The following is a 9,992-nucleotide window of genomic DNA, read 5'->3' on the forward strand; positions in this document are numbered from 1 at the left end:
ACTGAAAAATGAACCAGAGGGGAGGGCAGAGATTAAGTGAGCTGGGCCTCTAAATCAGGGCCAGTCCCGAGGCACAGTGTGGGCCACGCTGCAGAGTCGCCTCAGTGACCTCAAGACTGACTCAGAGTCTACAGAGATGCTGAGGATTGACAAGTCGGGCCCCAGGCTCAGTTAAGAAGCTCCATGTGGCTAGGCCAAGGAAACCAGGCTCTATCGAGGGCCTCCGTGCCTGTCTGTATCCATCACCCTCTATTAGTTTGCTAGGGCTGTCATAACGAAGTGCCTCAGACTGAGTGCCTTAAACCATAGAAATATATTTTCTCACAGTTCTAGAGACTTGGAAGTCTGAGGTCAAGGTTTTCTTCTTCTTGGCTGTGGATGGTTGTCTTCTCCCCATCTCCACAAGGTCTTCCCTCTATATATGTCTGTGTCCTAATCTCTTTTTCTTATAAGGACACCATCATGTTAAATTGGGGCTTACGCTAGTGACCTCATTCTAACTTAATCACCTCTTTAAAGACCCTATTTCCAAATACAGTTATGTTCTGAGATCCTGGGAGTTGGGACTTCAACATATGAATTTGTGGGGGCACATACTCAGCCCATAACACACACCCCTCACAAGGTGGGCACTATCACCCTGTTTTCCAAATGGGGAAAGGGAGGCCCAGACAGTGATTTGCCCAAGACCTCCTGGAGCTGGGTCTGCTCAGGTTTAGCAGCTGCTCCTCCACCCACCAGGCCCCAAGGAATCTTCTCTTACTCTCTGTGGCTGCATCAGACCCTGGGAAATAGATTCCAGTCTCCCTTTTAACTCCTTTCCTTTATGGGCTAAGACTATGATCCACCATTTATTGTGCATTTACAATGAGCCAGACTCTCCCACCTGCCTTTTATGTGCACTCTCCAAACACAAAATACAGCTCCTTGAGGCTGCTGCTCAAACCCCCTCAGAGATGCCTCTCCAAGCATTTGTAACAATGTCTGTCTGTAACAATGTCTCTTCCAGAACTGCTCTAGCTCCTGCTTTATTTTCCTTTAGAGTGTCATGAATACCTGGAATTATCTTATATGCATGTTTACTTCTTTATTATCTCCCCCCCACTAGACTATAAGCTCCATGAGGGCAGGATCCAGGTCCTGGTGCACCCTCAGTACCTAGACGAGATTCCCAATCAATCACCAACATCACAGGTACCCAATGTTGTTAGTTCAACAAATAATCAAATAAATCAATTCAGTCATTGAATCCTCACTGGACTCTATAAGATGGGCCCTAGGACCTTTGGTTTATAGGAAAAAGAAACTGAGACTCAGAGAAAGTCCCAGCTCTGCCCAAGCTCATCTAGCCAGGAAGCAGTAAAGCTGCAAACCAGGGGCAATGCTCTCAACCTCCACACACCAGGCCAAGCTCCTGGCCTTGGCCTTCCTTCTAAATCTCTCCCTGCTCTGTGGCTTCCCATACTACCCTCAGAGCTACCTGGAACCTCCCTTGTTCTGGAAATTCCCATTGCCTGGCTACTGGGCTGCAGTATCATTTTGTGCCAGCAAGTGTCACCAGAGAATTCCCCATGGCCACAGCAGTTTAATGCTCTAAAACACGAATGTGCTCTAGTTTATTTAAATCATCTCTAAGGGTATTTCCAAACTTTTGCTCCACAACCCAAACTACATCCTTGCACCTGTGTTCATGGGTTATGAGGTGACAATTTCTCTGGGAATGGATTCCTGGAAGAATTATAAAGAGCATTGAACATCTCTAAACTGCACAGATTCCATGAACTCGCTAAGCCTGGTTTACAACTGAGGGGTGTGGAGCCCAGAGAGAGCATATGTTCTCCAGGGAAACACAACAAGCTAGTAGAAGGGCCAGGATTGGAACTGGCTACCTTGACCATGACTTTTTCTACTGTACTTGGACCATGCTTCCACCCTCGGCTTGAGTTTGGTTTTTATGCATATTTACATGTGTGTGGGCCTGGATCTGACTACTCTCTCTGTCATTCAATCATCCATTCAATCATTTAATAAATGCATTGGTGAGATACAGGCTCAATGCTGTAAGGAAGGCTCAAATAACAAGTGTCTCCCAGACAAGAAAATAGTTAATTTTCCTCTTTCACATCATCTGAATGAAAGCAGTCCAAGTTTGAATGGTGGCTTTATAGTGTCAGGGACCCAGACTCTTTCTATCTTATGGGTCTTCTATCATCAACCAGCAATTTCCATCTCATAGTGCAAGGTGGCTGCCCTAGCACTGCCATCATATCTACATTCCTGCCGATGGGAAGTTGAGAAAAGGAAGTAGAATCCAGCCTCCTTAAGGGCACAAACTGGAATCTTTTCTGCTACCTCCATTCTCATTCTATTGGTGGGAATTAGTCACATGTCCTATACCGCTGCAAGGGAGCTGGGCACGGTAGTCATTAACTAACACAGCTAACATGTTTTCAGCTAAAACTCAGGGTTCTTTTAGCAATGAATATATTGTCCATTCTCTGCCACTCATGTTTTCTGAGCACGTACCATGTGTGGAAGAAGGTGCAGCAGGCTGGAAACAGTGTGGACTTTGGAATTTGACCCATGTTAGGGCTGAATCTTGATTCTGTCTTTCCCAGCTGTGGCGCATGACCTCTTTGAGACTGTTTCCTCATTTAAAAAATGAAAACAAGAGAGTAAGTGTGCTCATCCCATGTGGGAGCTGTGAAAGATACAATGTAGACTCAGCATGGAGCCTGGTGTACAGTTGGCACTAAAGAAATGGCAGCTGCTTTTAAAAGGAGCCAGACCCTAAGCCAGAGATGACTCAGCCAGCGGAGGCCCTGCCCTGGATTCCAATGGGGAGACATTCTAGGGCAGCCTCCCATCGATAAAAGCCGGGAGACATGTCAGCACGTAACCTCAGTGTGTCAGTCATGCATGAGTCAGAAGCAGTTATGACCATAAGTCATCGAGTAGCAGCTGGGCCCAAGATACCTGGCATCCTTCCAATCCCACCTCCCCAGCCCCATTTCACAGAAGATCAAACAGAGCCAAGGGAAGAGCCAAGCACAGCATGACTACACTGTTTTATTTTATCAGTCTCCTCCTAATGGGGCATGTGGGTTAGTTCCAGTTTGAAACGATCATAAACAGACTTGTCTGGGCCTCCCTATGCCTATAGGAGCAGGATTTTCCAGGTAACTGGGGAGAAATCGAATTGTAGGAGTGAATTATAAATCCACAGGATGCTCCAATTGCAACAGAGGGAGGTGTCTCTCCCCAATTCATTTATAAATCAGTTTCTAAACCTCAGCACTGACAGCTGGGGCCAGAAGCTTCTCTGTGGTGGGGCTGTCTGGTGCATGGTAAGATGTTTAGCAGCATTCCTGGCCTCTACCCACAGGATGCCAGTAGCATATCCCTAGCCCCAGTGTAGCAGCCTGTGTGACAAGTCTCCAGACACTGCCAAATGTCCCCTGGAGGCCCAATTCATTCCCAGTTGAGAAACACTGTTACTCACACAACCTGTGAGTAGGATTTCTAAGCACAGATTCTTTAAGCAGATTTGTGAATATTATTGATTTTCTTCTCTTTGGGCAGATGCACATTTATCTCTTTGGAAGATGGTACAATCATCTTGGTAGCCACTAATTTAAGAATAAGGATTTCATTACTGAAACAATTCGTGGGATTTAAATTTATAACATTGTATCAACATTAAATTTCCTGATTTTGAAAACTATACAAGGGTCATGTAAAAGAATGTCCTCACTCTTAGGAGACGCACACCGAAGTTTTAGGGGTAAAAGGACATCGTATCTGTAACTGATTCTTAAGTGGTTCATAAAAATTACACAAAGAAAGAGTGACGAATCACATGTAGCAAAATGCTGATAATTAGGGGGGTCTGAGTGAAGGCGATATGGAAGTTTACTGTAAATCTGAAATTATTTTAGAAATCATTTTAAAAGGTTTTTAAATATCACCTATGTTTTAGTCTAGTTTTTAAAACATGACTTTAATCTGTTATTTCCACTTGCTCCCATTAAAAAGAAAAATCATGTCATGATTGTGCCCAGGAACCGGGCCCCATTCAGGCCATTGTCCCAAGAGTCTCCCAGGAAAGGGTTCTCAGTATAAAGGTGGCAGGTAGGAAGACCTTTGGCATTTATTTGGGTCTGTAAAATACCTAGAAAGAAATTCCACCCAATATTAACAGTGGTTAGCAATGGCCCTCCCTTGTCTGCAGTTTTGTTCAGGCACCTACCCCCACACCCCCAGTCAGCCCGGGTTCCTCAAGGAAGCGACCTCAACCCCAGATCCTTGGGAGGCCTTGATGGGTCTATGGGCAATCTTACCCCCTGCTGGTGAGTGGTGCAGGAATGGGCATGTGATGCAAGAGAGCCAATAAGGAACAAGGGGGCTCCAGGCTGGTCCTTGACTTGCTTTGATCAATAAAATGTGAGGAAGTGACTTTATGAGACTTTTGAGCGCAGGATTCTCGGAGGCTGCCCTGAGAATGCCACGTTAAGAAGCCAGTCCTGGAAGATGAGAGGCTGGGAGCAGAACTGAGACGCCCCAGCCAACAACCAGCACCCACTGCCAGGCGTGTGAATAAAGCCATCTTGGGCCTTCAAGCAGAACTGGACGCTGAATGAAGCTGCTTGAGCGAGCCCAAGTAAAACCAGAGGAGAAACCACCAGCCAATACACAGAGTTGCGAGAAGTAATAAGTCAATGCTGTTTTAAGCAACTGTTTTGGGGAGGGATGGGAAGATTCACTGAGGTTATAACATGACCTGGCACACAGGAAGTGCTCGACAAATGGTCATTACTGTTGACCATGCATTTCAGCTCCCATCCCGTGACCATCGCTCGCTGTGCTGTTCCCCATCTAATGAAGCCCTCCCTCCCTGTCATGCTCCAGCCATCTCTGCACCCTGCTTCATGTCTCCACCTCACTTGTCCCTACCTGACATTAGATTATCTTTTTACCTATTTATTGTCTGTCCCTCTTGCAACTGTGAGAGCAAGGACCTCACCTGTCTTGCTCACTGCTGCATTGCCAGCATTTTACACAGCTTCCACCCACAGCAGGTCCCAGTATAGATTCCGTGAGTAAGTGAATGGGGCAAACCAATCACCCTGACGCAGGTCATGGAAGGCTCCACCCCCCAGCACTGTGACAGCCGGTTAGTTCATCTCAGGCAGCTTTGCAGCCTGAGTCTCAGAGCTGGGAGGAGCAGGAGGACAGGAGCCTGAGGGAGGAGAAGGACCAGCCACATGACTCTGGGGGGGGGGGGGGGGCATGAACCAGGAAGCAGGTACAAGTACAAAGGCCCTGCACTCACCTGACAGTAGGAGAGGAAACTGGAGAGTCAGCAGGGCCCCATCAGCAGGGCCTCAGATATCAGGAGAAGGTGTGGATCTCATCCCACCACCTTCCTAGTCAAGTGTAACAGCGCGCGGGGGGGGGGGGGGGGGGGGGGGGGGGGGGGGATGACAAACTTCGCAGCGTCCCCTGCCTGCCAGGTCCCCTACTTCTCACTCTGCTCACTGTGAACCTTGCAATAAGCCTATGAAGTGGAAGGAAAACGGATCTACAAAGGCTCAGAAACACAGCTGCAAGACTCCAAGCTTCAAAGGCTGGGCTCCTCCCACTGCCCATCACTTCACTTTCCCTCACTCCCTCATCTCATCAACCAGCAAATCCTGGCTGCTCCACCTTCAAAACACACCCAGAATCAACCACTTCTCCCACCTCCAAGGTCACCCTGCTCCGACCCTCCATCCCTTCCTACCTGGACTACTGCAGTCATCTCCGTGGTCTCCTGCCTCAGCCTGGTCCCTGAGTCCATTCCACACACACAGCCAGAGGAATCCTATTAAAATGTAAAGTCAAGGTCACTGTACAATTCTTTGCCAGAATTGCCCCATAGTACTTTCTGCAATGGTGGAAATGTTCTCTACGTTGTCCAGCTCTTTATCCACCAGCCACATGTGACTAATGAGCATTTGAAATGTGCTAAGTATAAGTGAAGGACTGAATTTTTATCTTTTATATTTTTATTTACTTCTTTATAATCCTCACCCGAAGATTTTTTTCCCCATTGCTTTTCAGAGAGAGTGAAAGGGAGAGAGAGACACAGAGAGAAAGGAACATCGATGTGAAAGAGACACATCGATTGGTTGCATCCTGCGCTCATCCCAACCAGGGCTGGGGATCGACCCCACAACCGAGGCATGTGCCCTTGGCCAGAACCGAACCCAGTACCCTTCAGTCTATGGGCTGATGCTCTAACCACTGAGCCAAACCGGCTAGGGCAAGGACTGAATTTTTAATCTTATTTTAGTAGCCACACTCTGCAGGCAAGGCTGTGAAAAACAGGCACTCTTGAACACAACTGGTGGGAGTATAAATTAGCATATGATTCCAATGGCAATATCTACTTACCTACCTACCGATAGGTCTGTCTATAGCTACCAAAATAACAAAGGCATTTAATATTTGTCACTGAAATCCCGCTTCAAGAGTGTGTCCCACTGATCTACGTTCACATGCCAAATGACATTATGTAAAAGGTTTATAACATTCAAAGACGGGAAAGAACCCAAGTATCTGTCCATTAATAGGCAAGTAGTTAAATAAATTATGGTCCAGCTACACAGTAGCATACAATGAAATTGTAAAAAAGAATGTGGAAATATTACACCTAAATCACAAAGAAAAAAGTAGATAAATTGGACTTCATCAAAAGTAAAAACTTTTTGAGTTATCAAAGGACACTATCAAGAAAGTGAAATGAAAAGAAAATGAAAGTGAAACGACAACCAACAGAATGAGAGAAAATATTTGCAGATCATATATCTGATAAGGGCCTAGTGTCCAGAATATATGAAAAACTCTTATAGCCGGCTGGTGTGGCTCAGCAGTTGAGCAGCCACCTATGATCCTAAAGATCTTGGTTCAATTCCCAGTCAGGGCACATGCCCAGGTTGTGGGCTCGATCTCCAGCAGAGGGTGTGCAGGAGGCAGCCGATCATTGATTCTCTCTCATCATTGATGTTCCCATCTCTCTCCCTCTTCCTTCCTCTCTCTGAAATCAATAAAGATATATTTTAAAAAAAAAAAAAAAAAAACCTCTTGTAATTCAACAATAAAGACAAATAACTTGATTTTTAAATGGTCAAAGGATGTTTCAAAAAATACGTACAAATGGCCAATTAGCACATGAAAAGATGCTCAACATCATTAATCATTACAAAAATGTAAATTAAAACCACAATGAAAGCCCAGCCCAGGTGGCTCAGTGATTGAGCATCGACCCATGATCCCTGGGATCACAGTTCGATTCTGGGTCAGAATGCATGCCTAAGATGCAGGCTCGATCCCCAGTAGGGCAGGTGTAGAAACATCATTGATGTTTCTATCTCTCTCTCCCTCTCCCTTCCTCTCTCTGAAATCAATAAAAATTAAAACACACACAGACAATGAGACAATCAGTTCACATTCACTAGTATAGTATAACCAAAAACATGGAAAATCACAACAAATGTTGGTGAGGGTGTGGAGCCATTGGAACCCTCATGCATTGCTGGTAGAAAACAGTTTGGCAGTTCCTGAAAAAACTCAACACCGTTACCACATGATCCAACAATTCCACTCCTAGGTATATACTCAAGAGAAAGGAAAATGGATGTCCATGTAAAAATTTATACATGAATCTTCATAAGAGAAGTATTTATAACAGCCAAAAAGTGGAAACAACTCAAATGTTATTCAGCCATTAAAAAGAATGAAGTACTACAACATGGGTGAACCTTGAAAGCATTATGTTAAGTGAAAATAGTGATCCCATTATATTACATGAAATAATACATATAATTTTGATTTTTAAAGCATGAGAATGTCCTACATATTAAAAATAAAATTATTTTTCAAATATAAACCAGGTCATGTAATTCCTGTATTCAAAACCCTAGAGGGAAGAAACATCCCAGATCATTTTAAGTAAAAACCAAAGACTCCCTAGTCCCTTTCAAGGCCCTACACCATCTGGCCCTCTTCCTTCCTCTCTGACCTCACTTCCTCCCATTTCCCCTTCTCTTACCTAATTCCTGACTCACTGGCCTCCTTGCTGTTCTGGATATCACAAGCATGTTCCTACCTCAGGAACTTTGTCCTTGCTGTTCCCTTTGCTTGGAACAATTTATCCCAAGATATGTGCACAATATTTGCTCCCTCACCTCCTTTAGATTTTGATTTAAATGTCACTTTCTTGAATAGGCCTCTCCTGACCCCCATCCCCACCTCCCAGGAGACTCTGTCATGGCCCTGCTATTTCCCTAGAACAGTATCTGGGCCAGGTTGGTGCTTAATAAACATGTGTTGAGTGAATGAATGAATGATCTCAGGCTGTCTGTCAGTCCATCACCCATGATGCTGGACACTAGGAGGGTTCCAGACACTAGACACCAGGGGTAACCAGCCATCCCAGACTGCTTGGAGGTCGGGGACACGTGCAGAAAACTCTGGAGGGTGTTTCTCTGAATTCTGAGACCCAGCCCCCACCAAGGCAAGTGGCCTTTAAACCCCAGGGTTGAAAATCCAAATGTATCAATAAATAACAGCAAGCTCAGCCAGTTTCTCCAGAATTCACCAGGAGTTGGGCTCCAACCTGTTCCTGCCATCAAAACGAACTCCTTTCCTTAAAGAAGGTGGAGAAAGAAGCAAGGAGAGACCATGGGCCTGGCTGGGGACAGGGGCCGCCCAGGGCAGGAACACTGAGGAAACAGACCTAAGGTGACTGGGGTACTAGCAGCTGAGGAATTCAGGCTTAAACCTTCAGAGGGCCAGGACAGAATGGGGCCTCCAAAAGACAGGGACCTTACCTTCCTTCCCTGCTTCCCTCTTGGGTCCTTCTATGGCCTCTAGTGTGGCTCCCATTTGATGATACTGTATGGAATTTATGTGAATAATTTGTAGTCTGCTAGATATGGGTAAAACCCTGCCCCTGTCATTTACCTGCTGAGGTAGTAAAAGCATGTGACTGAACCTTCATTCATTCAGCAAGCATTCACTGAGCCTATCCTGTGCCCTACTCTGATCAAGACCTGGGGTTCAGCTGTGAACAAAGCAAGTCCTGGCCCTCAGAAGCTTGTCTGGTGGGGGAGATGTGAACTGCAAGTTCATTGCTCAGGACAAACACTGTGAAGACAAAACAGGGTGATGTCACAGTGACCAGAGGATGGGGCAATTTTGAGCGGGGTGGTCAGGAGGGGCCTCTGAGGAGACAACATCATTGGTTATTAAGAATAAATGAAATGCTGCCGTCCAGCTCCTCGCTGGGCACCTAACAAATTAAATGCTCACCAAATCTTAAGGTGACTCCTAGAGTCATTCTCATCAGCTTAGTGTCCTCTCGCTGGGGAGAACAGGAGCTCCTAGGGGTCGGGCGTTTCTCCTCCCGGGCGCACAGCACGAGCTGGCACCCAGCAGGTGTACAGGGCGAGCTGGCACCCAGCAGGTGTACGCACGGCCCTGGAACCTCTGTGCGCGGGGGGCTCTATAGACTGGCCCAGCGTAAGCAGGCCCCCAACTAGGGAGCTGTTCCAAGTGTCCACCCAGCACTGGCTCCCTGGCCCGGGCCGGCGCCCTCGGGTTCCTTGCACACAGTAGGCGCTTGACGGTGCGTGCTTAAGAAATGCCCGTTTCTGGGTCCGGCGGCGCACGACCTCGGCCCATTGCACCCGACGGTAAACCGAGATTGGCGTGGGAGGCCCCGCGGCCCGCGTTTCCGTGGGGCGGGCTCGGGGGCACAGGCCGGGGCGGAGCGAGGCGGGCGGAGACGCGCCACCGCCCTTTGCTTCCGCGCCCAGCTGCGCCCAGCTGCGGTCCTACCCCCGGAGCGCCCCGGTTGGTTGTGGCTCGGAGGCCGGTGATTGGCGGGCGCGGCCCCGGCGCGGGCTGTGATTGGCTGTGACGCGCGACCGGGCGAGGCCCCCGCCGGC

The sequence above is a fragment of the Miniopterus schreibersii genome, assembly GCF_964146895.1.
Source record: "Miniopterus schreibersii genome assembly, chromosome: 10".
Taxonomy (NCBI): domain Eukaryota; kingdom Metazoa; phylum Chordata; class Mammalia; order Chiroptera; family Miniopteridae; genus Miniopterus; species Miniopterus schreibersii.